Genomic DNA, 19,851 nt, shown 5'->3' on the forward strand with positions numbered 1-19,851 from the left:
TTTGATTTAATACATGATTTTATCATCTACCTCCAAACATATATCACATAGGGCTTTCCTATGCATGGCTACCCAATTAGAAATTTCACTTATTGATACATTATCACCTGCTAGTTTAGGAAGAGTACCATCTACATATTGTGAAACTCCATTATGCATTAAGTGATACAACATTTTGATTGACCAAAAAGCATAGTTATGAGGAGTTAATTTAGGAAACTTAAAGTTTCCCATAATGCAAAAAATGAAAGAAATGTGCAGAAAGGAGAGAACACAACACCAAGAACACCCCCCCTTTTCACTAAATCAAGAAACCCCCCCAAAATAGATGCTTTGGGTACTTTATTAGTAGTGCGATTACAATGGGCCACTTGCCAATTTGGGCCTTCATGGACTTCTAATTTTTCTTGTTACAACCTCTTAATAGACTACAAATCTAAAACTTTACAATGTGCTACAATATTGAAGCATTACAAAGAAAAGAAAGGCCTTATTGTTGAAAGTGACAATTTTGTCCACACAACACTACAATCTAATGCCAGATCTGGAAAGTAGACAAAAAATAACGCACTTTCAAAAAAATAAAACCTATTTTTGACTCCAGATGTGCTAGTATGGAGCATTTGAAGTTGCAAAATGCAAGATTATGTAGGTATAATCACCAAAAATGCAATTTCTAAACAATCTGTGTACCAAAACCAAAAAATAGTTGCACTACTAAAAAATTTAGGAAATTTTACCCAATTTCAAAAAAAATTGCACCTAATTTGGAGTCTGGATGTGTGAAATATGACCTCCTAAAGTCGGACTGCAAAAATCAATATCAATTTGGTGAGGGGTTGCATCAGTGAATCATGGGGTTAAATTTGACGGTCATACAACCATCACAGCAGTTGTAATTTGACTAGGAATAATGTCTGGATGAGTGTCAAATTTAGAATCATAGAATAGTGACGTCAGTGAGAACTCTGCTAGTAGTGATGTCAGTGTGACGTTAGGATGATGTCACCATGTATGGAATTGTACATAAATCCAACTTTTCAAAAACCTATACGCTGATTGTGCATATGATTTGGCTGCCACGTAGACCTGATGTGGCATGGGTGACTATGGTATATCGCTGACTGCGCAAACTGGACAGTCAATGTTGACTGTGCAGAGCATGGGCGGATCGTCCACGTGGCAAGCTCTTTTGTGGCATGATTGAATTTGTTGCAGCAGCGTCAATTAACAATATATTCTACTGAGATTCTATTGTGGGTGCCAAAAAAAATTTTGTGATTTTCGGTGTGTGGGATTTAGTCCCACATCATTTGTGGGAGGTATTGCGCTGTTGTATAAAACAAAGAGCGCTCAGCCTTTAAAATAAATTGAGCTCACCGGTCTTTGCTGTGAAAGGGCTACTGCCGATGATGTAGCTGGTCGGTAGTGTGGAAAGCGCCTAGAAATTTTGCAGGGCGCGCAGTATGATTTAATGCAGAGTACCTTGTGCAATTTGAGTTAAATATACCCGCAAAATTAATAAAATAAACTGTAGATTAATTAGAAAACCTGCAAATAAATACATTCTTGAATATCCACCAACCAATAATAGAGCCAAGCTGGGGTGTGATGGCCCAGTTTGGCCAAAAAAAAATTCTCTGCTCTATTATATAAAAAATTTCAAAAAAATTTAGATCAAAAAATAATTGCAAAGATTAAATTAAATCAAATCTGAAACATAATAATCAAATTCAAAAATGACCATACCCAAATTGCAAATTAGTGCTTTCAAGTGTCAATTTGCAAAAAATATTTGCCTCACGATCAACTTTCACCCAATATAGGAAAATTTATAGTTGATCTACACCGAATCGACACTCTGGACACAACGGTGAGGTCAGATCTGGCTTTAGACACTCCCAATTTCTACGGATCCTCCAAATTTGTGTTGAGGTGTTGAAGCATGAACGGTCTCGAACGACTACATGATGAGAATCTCCCTTAGCTCTAATACCATGTAAGAATTTGGCTTAGGCCAAAATTCACCCAAGAACTAAAGAACTCAACACAAGCACACAATAGACCAAAATAGATAGAGTATGATCAGAATGACGATATTCATTCAATAATTGGATTCAAGAGTACACTAGGAGTGCCTGAATATAAAGGCCTCAGGAGAGATTCTAGAATGCCTAAAAGTTAGCATCATGATATGTCATACAACCAGGCACATGTCCACCAGATATGGGTTATCCTCCATTAAGCACAAGATTAAGTGTGATGATGTGGGGATAAGCCTACAATGGTGTAGCACACAAATCAGTGGTGTAGACAACATGTGCTAAATGAGGAGTGCTGATAAATTTATTGTCAACATGAAAATTCAGTGAATGATGCATACTCCTATGTTGTAGACACCATGTGCATAATTAGAGTTGCGTAACTCAATGAGAGTTCACAAACTCCTTGCGTAACTCAATGAGAGTTCACAAACTCCTAAGTGTCTCAACTAAAATAATAATAAAATAATGCAAAATAATTAAATAATGCATTAACCTAAATAAAACTTAAGTAAGTGTAATAAGTAAATACTTATTTACACCAACATCTTCAAAATAAAGTGTCATCCCAACGTTACTCATCATGTTTGAAATGAAAGTGTTGACATTTAGGCTATGTTGTGAAACTACCTTCTATATCTCCTCAAGTGTTCTCAATCTGGTAGTCAAGGTGACAAGCCAAGATTCAACTATACTCAAACTCTTTTGTGTTGATTTATGGATAGCATGAAGACTAAGTAAATTCCTTGTGTGGGGTATATGAGAGATGTTAAGATTTTCCTATGAAATAATTAATGTAATAAAAAATTGTTTTCAATTACAATTATAATGTCAACAAAATGAATGATTAAATAAAAGGATATCTATGTGTAGATAAATAATTATTAGCCTTAAGTATTTTATTTATTTAATTGTTATTTGTATTTCTATTATAAGAGCTATTTGCCTTGATCTTTTTGAGAATGTTCTTACAAGAAAAAGAGGAAGATTAAGACTCAAAGGGAGCTTGATATTTCAAACAACCTTGAAAGAGAGGGAGCAGATAGATGATATGATTTAGTCAACCTTTGTTAATATCAATCATATTAATTAAGAGGGAGTAAATTAGGTTGTGATGATTCTTCATGATCAATAAATTTTAGTAGACAAGATGACAATGATTCATGAATATGTCTTTTGACTATATGATTTTAATGGGCCTACCCCCTATGTATATCATGAGGAAGTGATGCCTTCCAAATGATGTCACTTGTATTTGGAGAAGTTGTTGTAAGGTGACAATCTTATAATAACTTGTATTATGATATAAAATAATGAGTATATGGTGAATCTCTTGCATCTCAACATTTTGGGAGGCCATTACTCAAAGAGTACTTGGTGAATATCTTTGATATTCTAGGAGGCCAATGCTCTTGATATTAGATGTCATATCAAACCTTATTTTGAGTACTTGGTTAATATCATTGATATTCTAGGAGGCCAATACTCTTGATATCAAATGTGATATCAAACACTTTTTGAGTAATTGGTGACTATCATGTATTATGGGAGACCAATACTCTTGATATCAGATGTGATATCAAAACCTTTTGGGTACTTGGTGAATATTGAATGTCAATATTTTGGGAGACCAAGACTCGTGACTTCAAATGAAATATCAAAATTGTGGATATCTTGTAATCAAAGATATCATAAAATTTGTCACACCTAATATTACCAGTGGTGTAGTATATGTCATATGTTTATTCTCCCTAGCTAAGAGGGAGTGTTGATGTTTTGGTAGCTTTAGTAGGATAAACCTATGAGATCAAAGAATATATATATATATATATATATATATAATTTTTTAATTATATTAATCATATTGTTGAATAGACATGTCCCATTAAAGGACATGTCTCTTCTCTTGGTTTATTCCTCATATAAATACAAGGACACTGAAATTTTGAAAATTCATACCAAATATATGGCGATGCTTAGTACATTTGTAGTGATCTTGGAAAATCAACAATATGGAAATGATAACATGGAAACACTTTGGCCTTTGCATTTAAATCAAGAGAACAAGGGAAAGATTACCTATGATTTTGAAAGAGGTGATGAATCATATATTTTTGATATCCATGACATGAAATTGGAGGAACAAACTGAGATGACACTGCAAGACGATGAACCACATCAACTTGACAATAATGAAATGCATACCTTAAAGAACTAGTTGAAGGCTAATGAAGACATGGTTGTGACCTCATTGGTATGTTATGATAACACTCACAAAAAGGTTGAAGATCTCTATAGGAAGGCTTAAAAGGGAGTGGAAGGAGATTTTTTTGTTGCTGATTTGCAGGTGATCAAAACAACTCCTAAGACTATCAAATCATATTACTTATGTTTTCTTTTTGACAAGGATTATACTCTTAAGGTTGTTGGATCCTATATTGACCAATTGAATAAGGAACATAATGAGATTAAGGATCTCAAGAAGGAGCTTAAGTATGTTCATGAGGTATTGGTTGATACTCAGTTTTCTCTTCAAGAAATAGAAAATCAGATTCAAAGCACAAGCAATTTTAGGGAACATGAGGATATAGAGAGACATGATTTTTTCCTAGAGGTGATTGATTAACTTGATAGCATTTAGTAGACATATGATTTGGATGGTTGTCCCAAGCGACCAAGTCCCAAAAATTCAGATCACATTCAACTTATGGACAACCCATTGTTTGAGGTAGATGTTGTTTGGATTTTTGATAACCCACTTTTTGAAGTAGAGGAGAGAATTCCTCTTGATTTACAGGAAGAGGATGAGCTTGACTTCAGAGATTCAGATCAAGATATAGTTTTTAACAATGAACCTTGGTCACAAGATTGGTGTGGTGAAGTGACTACTATTGTCCCTCTTTCATACAACCTTTACATGGTTCTGAATTCTAACTTATATACTAGTCGGATGGATTTCTTATTTCAGCAGTTAAACTTGGTCCTAGTGGAGGATTGAGAAGAGTTGTGTGTTGATAATAGGGAATAATTTTTCAGCTTCATTCTTTCTCATGACCCCTATGTATTTAGGGACTGTTCAAAGTGATGATGGAAAAATTATCTTTTATGCACCCTTGGTGTTGATTTCACCTTTTGGGTAGCTTGTTGTTAGAAATGTTTTAGAATAACTAGGGAGGGGGTGGTCAATCAATTATTCAAGATCCAACATGTCCAATTCAAACTTTTACCAAGTGTAGTGAGCCCATTCAACCTAATCATTCACCCAAGCTTTAACTTTCTTATTTAGCAAGTTATTATAAATCAACATGCAAGCATAACACATGAAAAGATCAACTCATAACACAGTGATTTGCATGGAAACCCAATTTGGGAAAAACCACCAGTGACATGCTACTCAATTCTCTTTCTTCTAAAGGGATTCCCTATTAAAGGCTTACAACACACTATTAAATGTGACTTGGTTAGAGGATTTATCCACCCTGTTAGAAGTGGACATGGTTAGAGGACTTTAGAACATTCACCTGGAATGCCACCCTATTAAAGGATTTACAAATGGATATTAGGCCAACCTAATTCCATAGGATTTTACTTCTATCCTAATTGATACAATTGCTAGAGAGTGACAATTAGTGGATTTGACTTGATTTTAGCATACAACTCAACTTGTAGATCTTAGATCACCATTCAACTCATATCTTTGCCTAGCTTTTAGTCTCTACAACTCTTTAGAACTTTCCCTCCTTTCAAGCTTAGTCTCCTTGAGTCTCCATGCTCAATGTACCAGCGTAATCATCTCTTCTTGCCACTTGTAGAAGCAAAGCCTCTGTGCTCTGTTCTTCCTTAGCCTAAATGTCTTCTCCTTGACACCCTTCTAACTACTTCACAATTTGGCACTCCAACAACTCTTGCTTCTTGGTACGTGACTCCTTAAATAGAAATCTAAAACTTCTTTTCTCGCTTGATTCTTCCCTCCTTTAATTTCAATTTGCATGGATTAGGTAGGATTCATTGTATCTAACCCATATTATTTTTCTTCTAGAAACATCATGAAGAATCCTCTTGAATTTGCTCCAAAATGGTTTACATAGAATTTTGTGCCACTAGTCTATCATTCTTATCCTCCAAATAGTTCACAAAATTCTAGGTAACATCTATGTTGGCTCAAATTTTGTGAATCTTTGATTTTTCAAATAATGTAGTAGCTCGGCACATACTATGTTACTAAGCACCAACTATGATTTTACTAATGCTTAGCACCTGAAGTTCACTCGGCACCTACTAATATTTTCTGATGCTCAACACCTGTTACTTTTCTCGGCACTTGAACTTCACTTGGAACTTGAAGATCACTCAACACACACTAGATTTTCCTTTTTCTCAGCTCCAACTGAGAATTTGCTCAGCTTCAACTAGCTTGCTTGGCACCCACTGATGAACTTAGTTTAAGCTTTGCAATTAGCCTTGTTACAACTTATACTTCTAATGTTTCTAAGTGTGACCAAACTCTGTTTCTTTGAGTATGTTATTAATACATCATTTAACCTTTGTCTCAAATTTTCCTTGCACTTCATTACAACATCATAACTCAACCTTTCCCTTAGGTACTCTTGTTACATCTTGTTGATCAAATCTTTTTCATCAATCAACTAAGTGATAGTACTTGGATCTTATAAGAAAATTTTATTCCTACAAATAGAAGGTTTGACATCAATGACAAAACAATGATTGAAAATATTCTTTTAACAACAATCTCCTTCTTTGATCTTCAATAATGATCTTTTCAATCAGATCTCCAACACTCATTTCCTAGATCATTTGTTTAGGATAGGTCATCACCACCTATTGGGATATACATAACTTCTGGATACATTTTTATCTCATGATATTAGCTAGTTATGCCATCAATGTTTGGGATCTAGGTGTTGGTTATATGTATCTATGGCTTGTTGAGAGTTGGGTCACAATTCTATTTAATTTGAGATTGGATATGATGACATTCCAAGTTTTACATACCTTAGGTGTAGTGACATTAATTGGATTAATATGGGGACCTAGGGATCTAGTTGATGGATGGATTGTAGTTTGACACCTTGTTTCATAGTATGGCCAAATATGTTTTCAGATTGGGCTACAGGGCTACCTACAAACTCGTATGGGATACTAGTAATGATTGTTTGAGGACAAGCAATTTTAGGGAGGGGAAATTTGTAATGTCCCTTTTTTGGGACCTTAGAAATGTTAAAGGCATATTATGTATAATATTAAAATTGACTTGGAGAGCATGGACTCAAAATATAAAAGGTCAATTCAATATTATAAAGTGGGCAAAAAGGATAAGAAGAGATAAGATGAAAAGCCAAGAGGGAAGTCAAAGAGTCATAGCTATGAGGATAAAAGGAGAAGAGACTCTTTCATTTGGGCATACTTGATTTGTTATCAAAAAATTTAGTTTGTCTCTTGGGAGAGTAATCAAAAAGCTTTGGCTTTCATCCAGTGTGAGGATGTAGCCCCTTATGCTGACAAATAGTGGACGCAAACCTATCGTCTTTGGAGATGTCACTTCAGGTGTCTCATATGCACTTACCAAGTTCTTCTTTTAATGTTCCAATTTGACTGTAAAATTGAATTTAATATTAGGTTCAAATTGTCGGTTATTGTATTGCTATTGTATAATGCAATAACATTGTTTTAAGAAGTTTTAGGAGAGATCACTAGTTTCATTTTGTTGGTTTATAATGCATTTCCATGTGCTTGAATACTAAATCTTATTTTGAGAAGAAATGGGTGATTATCTATTATAGAATCTATGTTTCTATTGTTTTGTTTTAATACATGTGCCTATCTTTAAGTCTATATGTATTGATTGAAAAGGAAACCGAGTAAATATCCAATTTTGGATATTTCACCTTTAAAGGAGCTTTCTCCATTTGGTTTTCTACTTTTCTTCAATTATGAGAGATTGCATTTTTTTGCAAATGGGTTCCTCATTAGGCCTTGTATCCAAGACCTATTCATTCATTCATCATTATGTTTTAAGTTTCTCACTCTATTTAGTTTAAAGGGTAATGTTGGAGTAATTAGGATAATCAACTAATTAGCCATTGCTAATTAGGTCCACTATTACTTTATTCATTTAATCTACACTTATGAGTGCTTTTCTATATTTAGATTGAACTAATTATGGGTTATGTTGTCTAAATTCATAAGGTGGGCATACTTGTCATGATCTAATCTAATGCTCACCTAGAGTTTCATCTAGGATCTTATTCTATTTATTTTTGTAAGAAAACTAAAGTAGTAGGACAATTTCCTACACTAATCTTGATAGAAGAGTCATGTAAAAACTTTCTCAAATCTTTATGACAATTATAGGTTCTTAACATAAATAGCATGCATACCAAGACACATTGATTTACATGGGGGAACCTTTCTAAGAGAAAACACTGACACCCCAAAAGCCACCCACAACATTATTTAGAAATAAATAACAAATTACAATATACTTGTAGAGAAACCTTCTCACAATAGTATCACCAACAGAGATCTAGAGGCAACTCTCTAGCCATTAGACTCTCAAAAGAGATCACAATGCATCTCTCGTGCCTAATATATGGGAGATACAAAACATGAAATTGTCAAATGGTACAAAACCATGAGCTAAAACCACCCAAGAAAGGCACACGAATTTCATTATTGCATCTATGACCCCACAATTAATGGTTAGGATTTGTAATGACAAATTATAAGTGAATTTTGTTTCTAGGGGTGCTTTTTCTAAAAGCCCCTGTTGGGACATGCTAACCCCAAGACCCCTAACTAGTCACAAGGCTAGTAAGGTGGGAACCCCTAGCAACCCCAAGTCATGAACAATGCTCCCAAATCCCTATGGTCTAGGATGTTTCCCCCAAACCCCCATTGCTCATGTATCAATAGTAACATTTTTATATTGCAACGTCAAGACACCATTTGTGTAATAGCTTTTTTAAGCCTTTATGGTCATCATCCAAATAATCATTTTAGTATAGGTTAATCTTAATATTAGATGCTTGTGTGAACCAATCTCTCTCTCAAGGTCGCAAAGCACTCAATTATAGATTTTTCTCTTTAGCTATGATAGGCCTTTTTTTTGTAGGTGATTTCTGGTAGTCGTGTTCTTCGCTATCAACTCCAACACCTTCTACTTTTGGTCTACCTATCTAACATAGCCATCATATTTGAATGCAGATTTGTTGTGCATGTTGTATAGCACCATCATCTCTAGATCAAGTTTGTATAAGAGTTTGGGGTTTTCTTGCAACAACAATATACCTTACCCTTTTAAAAAAACAATAGATTCAAATCTCCCATCAGATAAAAAGATTCTTCCCATCATAATTTAAACCATTCACAATATCTTAAACAAAAAATGAAAGAGTGTACTATTAGAAACTACTAGAATGTTACAAAAGGTATCTCCATTTTAGCTACATAAAATGTATTATTAATAATTACAAGCATCCTCTATTAAAAGAAACCCCACAAAAATGTCAGAAATAAAAAACCCATGTTCCATTATGTTTTGAGGACAGGGATGGTGGGATAGTAGGGGACACATACACACACACAAATACATATATCCATATTCAAATTTCAAATATTTATAGAAGGATACTCAATTTCTACAATTCCAAAAGGTATCTCCATTTTAGCTACATAAAATGTATTATTAATAATTACAAGCACCCTCTATTATGTTTTGAGGATAGGGATGGTGGGACAATAGGGGACACATACACACACATAGACACATATATCCATATCCAAATTTCAAATATTTATAGAAGAATACTCAATTTCTACACATTTAATTACACATACCATCAAATTTTATTAACCAATAGATGATCTAATTGGTAGGTTCACTTATAGACTTACATGAACCAATTTAGCCATTCCGAAAGGCACTCAAAGTAAAAATCATCATGTGTCAGGAATTCATAATAAAATCAGTCCCCCACAATCAATTTTAATAATGGGTATCTCATTTGAAGAACAAAATGACTACTAGGTCAATATGAAATCATAGATTAACTTATTATATATTCAACATTATGATAAAATAGATGTATACTAGAAAAACATGGAGAATTCCTCTAGAATTTCAACATTCTTTTCATAAAGCAACAATTAGTAGGTACCAAACTTTATATCTATGAAACTAAATTTGTCTTATAGAAGCTTTAGTATTTATCTTTCATAGCTACAACAAATAGAGATATAGCCAATCGCAATGTCAACCTCATGAAACATTATAATTGGAATTATAGCTTGCAAAAATCTGAAAACACATGAATCTCATGTATTTTTTCTAAAACAAGCAAAATTGTTCTTTTTTAACATCTTGTAGCCTAGGCATTCTCACTATGAAAAATAAATCACAAACTCATAAAAATTTTCATAGCACAAAAAGGTGTCGAGTGATAGACTTGCTTAACACAAGAGGGTGATGAGTGATAGGAAAATGGTGCCAAGTTACTCGGCATATAAAGGAGCTGAGTGAGCTCGACAACAAAGGGCAACTTGACATAGAGTAGGTTGAGTGAGCTTGGTAGTATAAATGTCAAGTGAGCTCAATCACCAAGGCAAGGTGGAGCTTGGTCAACAAAGGGAGATGGAGCTCGGCAAGCTCTACACACTACCAACACTTAGACTGAATGAATTCAGTAGGAACAATAGATGGAAGCTTGGTCACAGGCGAACCGAGTGAGCTATTCAACAAACTTGCAGTCTAAACTTTTCCACCATTAAAATGCAGAGAGAATAACCTTGAAGCTTCTAGATATGAACTTCTCAAATAGAAAATACCATGCACAAACTAATAGAGAGGAGACAAAAAATATTTTTATGCTAGCACATTCTATTCAACTAGGTTAAAAACTATTACAAAATCTAGGAGCATTTAGCTTCAACTAGAAAACACTAGAAACTTCAAACTGATAAAACTAATCTCAAACTTATAGCTCTAAAGACTGCATACAATGAGCCTAGAGCAATTACTACTTCACGGGACAGAACAATGCAAACTCACAGAGAACAAGGAGATAAAGTTCGTGCTACTACAAACACTGCTTCTTCTTGAACTTTCCTTCTATTCTCTGACCTTTGATTTGATCTGTTGATCGCATTTTTTCTCTACTCTGTGCTCTTCTTCACACTTCTCTCTACTCTAACTCTCCAACTTATTGAATGAATGAGGTTCATTCCTTTTGTTTGGATTCCAAAATGTTTCCCTCTCTTTTCAGATTTCAAGCTCACCTACCTGTATTTAATGTTTCTATCTATTGCTTTTGTAGGTTGTCAGGGTGGTAGGTGGGTGTTTGGCTCAAAAGGCAACCATTCACACATGAGATATTTCAACACTCACAATTGTTGAGGATTCTTAGGACTGTTGAGGAAAGTCTCAAACAATCTTGATTATTTGAAAGACAACCAAATTTCCTCTAGACATTTCCTAATATATTGTTTCATTTCAGGTATGTTCTAAGAAATTATTTAAACTTATTAGAAATACCATTGAAAATGAGATATGAATTTCAAGGCAAGGGAGGTATCCCCACGGAACCTAGATAAAGATACATCAAAAAAATTGCATTATATTTTTAAGCTTAAAGATTCAAAGAAAAACTCAAGTTCATAAGCATAAGCCTCCTCAAAGTCCAAGAACCTTGGTAATTTGATATGAACTATCGCATTGGACATCTAGAAGTTTCTAGCATGTCAAAAACATATATTTAAAGAAATCCCCTTTTGGACCTAATGAAATAACTTGGAAAACAATAACACTAATTATAAAACACATTTGGAAACCTCAACAATACGATTCAAAGAAGTGAATGTTACAGTCCAAAAGTTAGTTTGGAAGAAAAAAAATGAACTTCTAATTATGATGTGCGTGTCTTATTTTTTGGCATTTGACGCAAAACAAAAAAAAGGGGTGACTTTTTGAGATCTAACTAAATCAAAAAGTAATAGAATTTACAAATATCCATACTACATCAGATTTCAAAAGAGGTTTTCATTAAATGTGAATATCTAATTGACTATTTTTTTTTGATGAATAGTCCTTTTCTATTAAAAAAATATACTTAGATTACAATTCACAAAAAAGGGGTTGAGAGATACAAGATCACCCCACGAATGAGTTCACACGGTTGAAGCTGGACTAAAAACATGACCATAACTAGAAATAGAATCAATTCATCAAAAAAAAACATCTAAGGCAACCTCAAGCTACCAAAGTAGTGCTAGCCAAGGGTGGTGGATCATCTTTTTCATGAAAACTCCAATCATCTTTGGGATTGGGGAATGGGTTGGGAACAATCCAATCATCATTAGCAATAGTAGTAATAGTGGTAGCCTCCACATCTTTAACCTCTAGCCATAGAGGAGAGATCACCAAGTCTAGGTGAGGCCACTTCCCAGAATGTGCCCAATGAGTACCAAGAGGAGGAGTTAGGGACCAACCAAAGCCACCATGGGGTGGGGAAGCTAAGCAGCACCTCCATCCGCCATCACCACCACTAGGAGAGTAGTGGCAGGAAGCCTAGGAGCATGGGGTTTGCGAGTGGTATCCTGAGGAATGGCATCGAGGATGGTGGCCATGATTCATCAAGGTATCTACTGAGGAATCAGGAGGAACTCTAGAAATAGTGTAGGAAGCATTGCCCTAGTGGTTCAGCAACTCCTGCAGGTGAGCTACCTCAAGGGAAACTTTGTTAGCTTGCACCTGAATCTGCATAATTACATTATTACAAATGCATGCCTTAGTGGACATAACAATGTTAACATCCAAAAACCTATGTGTGAAAAGAACACCATTCCTATCTTTCCACAGACAAAACAAAATTTCCATCCTAAAGGTATGCCAAATTTGGGTGAACTTTTGAGGAAATATAGGAGAGTCACCCAGTGAGATCATGTGCCAAGAAAAAAAATTAGGCCTAAATGGCTTAAAAAATCATGAATCCAGTGCCAATAATTTTGAGCACGCTTACAAAACCAAAAAGTATGCAAGAAAGGCTCTAGTTGTCCACAAAAGGGGCACCTGGGATCAGGAACCCCAATGTGTTTGAGCCAAGGCCCCAAGGGAAGACCTTGGAAGGCCAGGCACCAAGAAAAATGTGCAATCTTTGGTTCAGTTATAGCATTCCAAATGGTATCAAAGTGTTTTCTCCATTGAGAAAGAGAAGATTGCAAATGCCATCTTTGGTTGAGCATATCCACCATCGAAAGATGAGGTGAAAGCCATCTATATCCTAAAATTTCTTTGTAATTAGAAAATGGGGTTGCAAGATACCACTTCCAATCAAGCCACCAAGGTTGAACAGACTGAATCCCCACTTTATTGACTAAATGAACAAGGATGGAAGGAAGCAGAAGGTCAAAAGTCTACCAATCTGAATGGATAAGGTGGTACTGTACTTGCATATCTTCCCAGGTCTTGAAGCTCATGGTGACCCTTGAAAAGAGGTCCTTAGGAGTTCTGATGCCATGTTTAAAAGAATGTTGAGCATTGGCCCCTTGAGTCTTGGCAAGGGGAGTACCCTAAATGGAAAATAGGGGAGACCACCAAATGTTTTGCTAATTCAAGGAGAGGCCATTGCAGAATTCATCTCCAACCCATCAAAGCCAAGGCTTAATAGCCTCCCAAGCTTTCCATATACTCTTGATGACAAATGAGCCCTGTATGGCCATTAGCTCATGCATGATGAGAAGGGTTTGGAAGCCAATCCCCTTCCATGCATGCTTGTTGATAGGAGAGCTGGAAGAAATGCAATGCTAAACTAGAATCTTCCAAGCTTCATCTCCAAAAATAGCCTGAATAATCCATTTTGCATAGAGAGCAAGGCCTTGTTTCTAAGTGGAAAGTAGGCCAAGACCACTAGACTCTTTTGTGAGATAACAAAAATCCTAGGCAACTCTGTGAAAGCCATGATGATCAAAATTGGAGGCCCTGAGAAAATCCATGAGAAATCTCTCTAGCTTCATATATGAAGCTTTGGAGGGAGCCCAATAGGAGGAGTAATACACATGAGTGGCCACTAGAATCTTTGAGAAAATTTGGAATTTCCCAGTGAGGGAGAGCAACTTAGTGATCCAGTAATCAATCTTCTTGCTAATCTTAGCTAGCACATCATTCTAAAGTTCCATAGGTGATTCTTGGAATGCAAAAGGAGTTCCAAGAAAGTGGAAGATTTCCCTATGTGTGACACATTTCCACTCAAATTGGCTGAGCCAAGGTGAAGCTAGCAAAAATGACTGACAAAAGTAGAGTGTTTTATGCTACTGAATGGCAGAACCATAGGCTTGACAAAAGGTGTCCAAGAAACTTAAAGCATTATTGATGTTTTCTTCATCCTCTAAAAGAGTAAGAAAGGAATCATCAGCAAAGTCTCCATTGACTAAATATGAGGATGATTCAGGAAAGCAAATGCCACGAACTAGTCTTGAGGACATAGAATGCACTAGCAACTAGCCAAAACCTTCAAAAATAAGGACATAAAGCGTAGGAGCTAACAAGAAACCTTGCCTAATTGAATGAAAAAGTCCAAAAGCCTCATATTGCAAATTATTGGTGGTAATGCAAGCATTAGCATCTCCAAAGAGCATCTCCATGGACTAAAGGAAATTGGGGCCAAAACACAGAGCCTGGAGCATAGCGAAGATGAAGGGCCATTCAATATGATCATTAGCTTTAGAAAAATCTATCTTTAAAAAGACAACCTTTTGATTGGACTTGTGAGCCCATTCCATTCCTTCCCAGACACCAATGATGTTATCAAGAATATATCTGGACTTGATGAAGCCGGTTTGCTTAAGCAACACAATTAAAGGCAACATGTGCCTGATTTTGAAAGAGAGTGCCTTGGCAATAATCTTATAAGATACATTCAGAAGGGTAATGAGTCTCCAATTGCATATGTCCTCTAGATCACCAGCTTTAGGTATGAATTTGATATTTCCTTTGTTTATAATGGCTCCTAAGCTTTTAGAATGATAGGCTTCAAGATAAACTTTGTGCAGATCAGGAGCTATGTGCTCCCAGAGGTGTTTGTAGAATTCAAAAGGAAACCCATCACACCCAGGGGACTTATCATCAACCATGGAATAGACCACATTGTTAAGGTCTCGGAGGGAAAGAAGTTTCTCACAGAAAGCACATTGCTCAACTAATAAGTATTTTGGAGTAACAAAAATACACTTTCTAAGAGCTTCCTCCTGAGCAACCAAAATTCCCTGCAAAGAAAACACATTCTCATAGTGATGAGCAAATGCTTGTAGGATGGCAGGGAGACTAGATAGAACAACATTTCCTTGTTTGATCTTTTTAATTCCAACATTGGTATGATAGGCTCAAAAAACCTAAAAAACTCCTTTGAGGCTTTGTTGCCAACCTCCACCTAGTGGAGACAGGCTTTGATTTGGGCTCTACAAGCAACATAGTTATCGGCAATTTGTTTGTCATGGCGAAGCTTGGCAAGCTGAATTTGTAAATCCACATCAAAGGGATTGAGGGTGAGATCCTTAAAGGCTTTTTTTAGGAAAAGTGTGTTGGCTTCATATGACCGTTTTCTAAACATTTCCAATTGATGCCCATAAATACACAGGAATCGAGCAGTATTGGTAATGACATCATTCCACCATTCAATCTATCCCCTTTGAGAATATGGACGTGGCTCCAAATTCCAAACACGTAGGATGTGCAAGATGGTGGAAGCATGCATTAGCACAAACATGTTGAGGAATAATTGAGACTTGCCCACCTTTGGGACATCTATTTGCCAAAAAATGATAAAATAAATGGGATAGTGGTTAGATAATGTCAGATCTGCCAAGGGAATGACAGGTAGATCTCGATCCTTAGAAAAAGAGAAACAAGATTAAACAGTGATCATAGAACAATCGAGGCATTTTAAAATGTAGTCAGAGCTAGCCCGAAAGTTGGACCAAGTGTGCCAAACCCCACTATCCTAGCAGCAATTTTTATTGGATCAAAATGACCCAATTTATTGTACATGTAGTACTAGGCTTATCTTTCCTCAGCTGTCTAGATAAAAGGTAGAATTTCATCTTTGTCAAAGGCCACTTCAACCATATTAAAGTCCCCATACATGACCTAAGTAGCTGGAGGAAAATTGTTAGCCAGTCAGGCCCACATCTAGGATCTTTCCACAACATCATTGGAAGTATAAACATTAATGACTCCAAAAGAATGATTGTTAATTGAAAGAAAAAGCCAAATAATTCTATGCGTGGGGTTATAATCATGCGAAATAATAGCAAAATGAAGGCGAGGTGACAAGAGAGTAACTACACCACCTCATCTAGCTTCATGTTGGGAAGAAAACATTACGACATCCTGCCAAATGATGCAGCATGCCAAAGAAAGTATGAAACCATAAATTTTAACTTCTTACAAATAGAGAAAATCTATATTACCAAGTCTATGATGGACATCCTGGACATTGTACTTTCTAGGGAGGTTTGTGAGACCTCAAACATTCCATGATAGGAAGTTCATGAAAAATCTTCCATATCATCTTCATCCTCAAGAGAGGAGTAGCTATTCTACAAGAAGCTAGAAACATGGTTGAAGTTAGACGAAAAACCCTCTAGACTTATAGCTCTTTATTTCACCTCTAGTATCTCTGCACGTCTAGGAGGACTGTGAGAATGTCGCGTCACTGGTGGTGCTATGGAAGAAGCAGCAAGAGGAGTATGCACCCTAGCCAAGGCAGAAGCCCTAGCGGCCACCTTTATCCCCTACATGCCAACAGGGTTTGAAACCTATGAAACCCCTAGAGTAGTTCCTTTATCTACCACTTGCATCCCTATGCTAGCTAGAATTGATGCTCTTATGGGGATAGGAGGAACCGTGGTGATCGCAATATAGGATTGTTTGAGGGGCAAGGGATTTGAGGGAGTCTTGCCTTTATGATGAATAGTAACCCATTCTTTTTTTTTTTCCCTTCGATCTGTTTGACAAGTGCTTCTTTAGGCATCGGCATGACCCTAGGCGTAGCTAAAGGGCAACCATTGATCTTGTGCTCCACAGACTAGCACCTATAACAAGTGTTGGGGAGGTTCAAGTAAAGCACCTTCTAGAAGAAGGCTTGAGCCCTAATATGAATTTCCATAGAATCCTTAAGATCCTTGGAAAGATCCACCTCGATGCAAACGTGTTGCTGCAAGTGAGCATTAAAATTTTTCTCAAGCTCCTTGGGGACAAATTTGCCAAGGGCTTTGGCAACGGACTCAATGAAAGGCTAGCATGGCAGGGGAAAACCTGGGAACTCGACCCAAATAGGAACCCTAAGTTTTTTACCATCTGAGACTGTGAAGTCTTGTGACCACTTTTGAAAAACAAGCAGAGAAGAACGCATAAACCAAGGTCTATTGTTAAAGGTTGTGTCTGTTTGCAATAGGTTAGCAAAGTGAAATAAAAATAAAAATATTTGGTAGGGTCTTGCACAACATCAAGGCGGACTCCATGAGGAGTCTAGCTCTTGTTAACCCATTCTCGGAGCATAGCTTTAAGAGGAGTCCTACCCACAAAGTAACCTATCAAGGTTTGTTGTTCTAACCAATCACATGCAACATCAAATTCTTGCAAAGGAAGGATAATGCTAGGATTACCTCGTGAAAAACCTTCAAGAAAAACTTGCGCAAGCATTTTTTCTGTGCCGACGCCATGCCAAACCGAAGCAATAGCATGAACACCAGAAATAACTAGTTCATCGCTAGTCGGAGCCATTATATCCTAGCCTAAAAAATTCCCCAGTAAATGCAGTGTGACAAGTGGTGCTTACATAAAGAAAGTTCAAATGAAAATCCATACAAAGGAAACTAAAAGTTCACATGAAGTAAGAAATCCTAGTAGAGCGAAAAAACCTCTCTTGTAATTGACTATTTGACTTAGATGTAGCTAAATTCTAAACTATCAAGGTTGCAGCGAGATTTTCAAATGTAGGAGGATGACTATTTCAACCATGAACAAAGCACAATCTCCACCTTTTTATAGTAGAGACCAGAATTTTGGCAGTTAACAAAGATTTAATTGAATAATACTAACAGATGATGACTACTAACAAAATAAAATCCTAATACCCTTCATCAATAGGAACACATTAAATGGATGAAATAGCCTAGTTCCACAAAATTGGTAAATGAATATACAAAAGAAAAATTCAATTAAAGTTATAGAATTACAAACATAAATTGTACAGTTATAGAAAAATAACAACAGCTAAACGGTCTCTGCAACATGAACTCTGCATCCACTATCCTTTACTACACACAAAAACAATAAACTGACTAACCTTAATTACAATTTTTGTAGTCAGTCTACCCTTCACTATGTTGCCCTCCATCATGCTTCCAATCAATATGTTTGAGTCACATTTATAGCCCTTCCAAGGCAATTTTTAGGAGTCAAAATTCAAATAATAATAACATAAAATATTTTAGAGGAATCCCTATTTTAGCTTAGAGATATAAACACTCCAAATTCTCTAAAATTGGCTCTTTCCTACCTCTAAATCACCTTTCTTTATTTAAAAAATATAGTTTTTGGATTCAATTATAAAAATACATTTTTGTAAAAATCTTTTAAATATTCATGATATAATATAATAAAAGTAACATTTAAACTTATGTCAAAATTTTCTTTTAAAAAATATAGTTTTGAATTCAATTATAAAAATACATTTTCTTAAAAAAATTCTAAATATTTATAATATAATATATTAGAAGTAACATTTAAACTTATGTCGTAAAAATTGAAAGTATATTATATCAGTGCAATTCTTAAAAACAACTATCATAATTTCCAATATTATATGCAACTTTTTTATTTTAATATAATATAAAGACTTCAATTTTATTTAAAAATATTAATTTTCTTTTTGTGGATCGGTAAGAAGCTGAAGCCAAGATTAATTATTATGTATTGTTATTAATTATTGTTTTATTAAGCACAAGTAGATTTGAACCCAAGACTTCAAGAAGCTCACAATTCACCGTTGTAGGCTCTTGCCTATTAAAATTTAAATATTATTAATTAACAAAACATTTATTTATTTCAATATTAAGATTAAAACTTATTAATTATTTCAATATTAAGATTAAAACATTTACCATACACATCCAAATGTATCGTGTGCGGATCCAAGACAGGTTACAGGTTACCAAATGTTTGAAGATTGTTTTTTTCATAAAGAATGTTTTAGATTGTTTGAGAAATTATTAATGGGCAAGCTAATATTGGGAAAAATGTGCATGCTATGATGTATAATGTACAAGATAGAATATACCGTACATATGACATTCATTATATCATAGACTAGTAGCAGATGAAATGGAGGAAAACGAACGGTGACGCAAGAGAAGTGGTGATGACATCAAATATTTTAATTTTAAAAACTCTCGCTTGTAAAACTTACCTTTCAAAATATATTTTTGAATCTCTCCTACCTTTCTTCTTCATTTTCTATTTTCATTTTCTTATGTGACTTTTTGATACATTTTCATGTGGTGGGCAGTGCTTTTAGGAAGCGATTATTTTTCTAAATTTTCTAATATATTGGATTTGGTTTGAATGAAGCAAATTGGATTTTCATGAATTCAATGGTAGAGAGGTTTTGCATGGTGAAATAACATTTTCATAGCTTCTCCAATCCTTTGACATCTTATTTAATGAGAGATTCTAGATCATATTTAATTTGTTATCCTACTAATGAGAAGTTCTAGATCTTAAAACAAACTATTCATT

The sequence above is a fragment of the Cupressus sempervirens genome, chromosome 9 (assembly GCF_028749045.1).
Source record: "Cupressus sempervirens isolate cs-2001-9-10 chromosome 9, ASM2874904v1, whole genome shotgun sequence".
Taxonomy (NCBI): domain Eukaryota; kingdom Viridiplantae; phylum Streptophyta; class Pinopsida; order Cupressales; family Cupressaceae; genus Cupressus; species Cupressus sempervirens.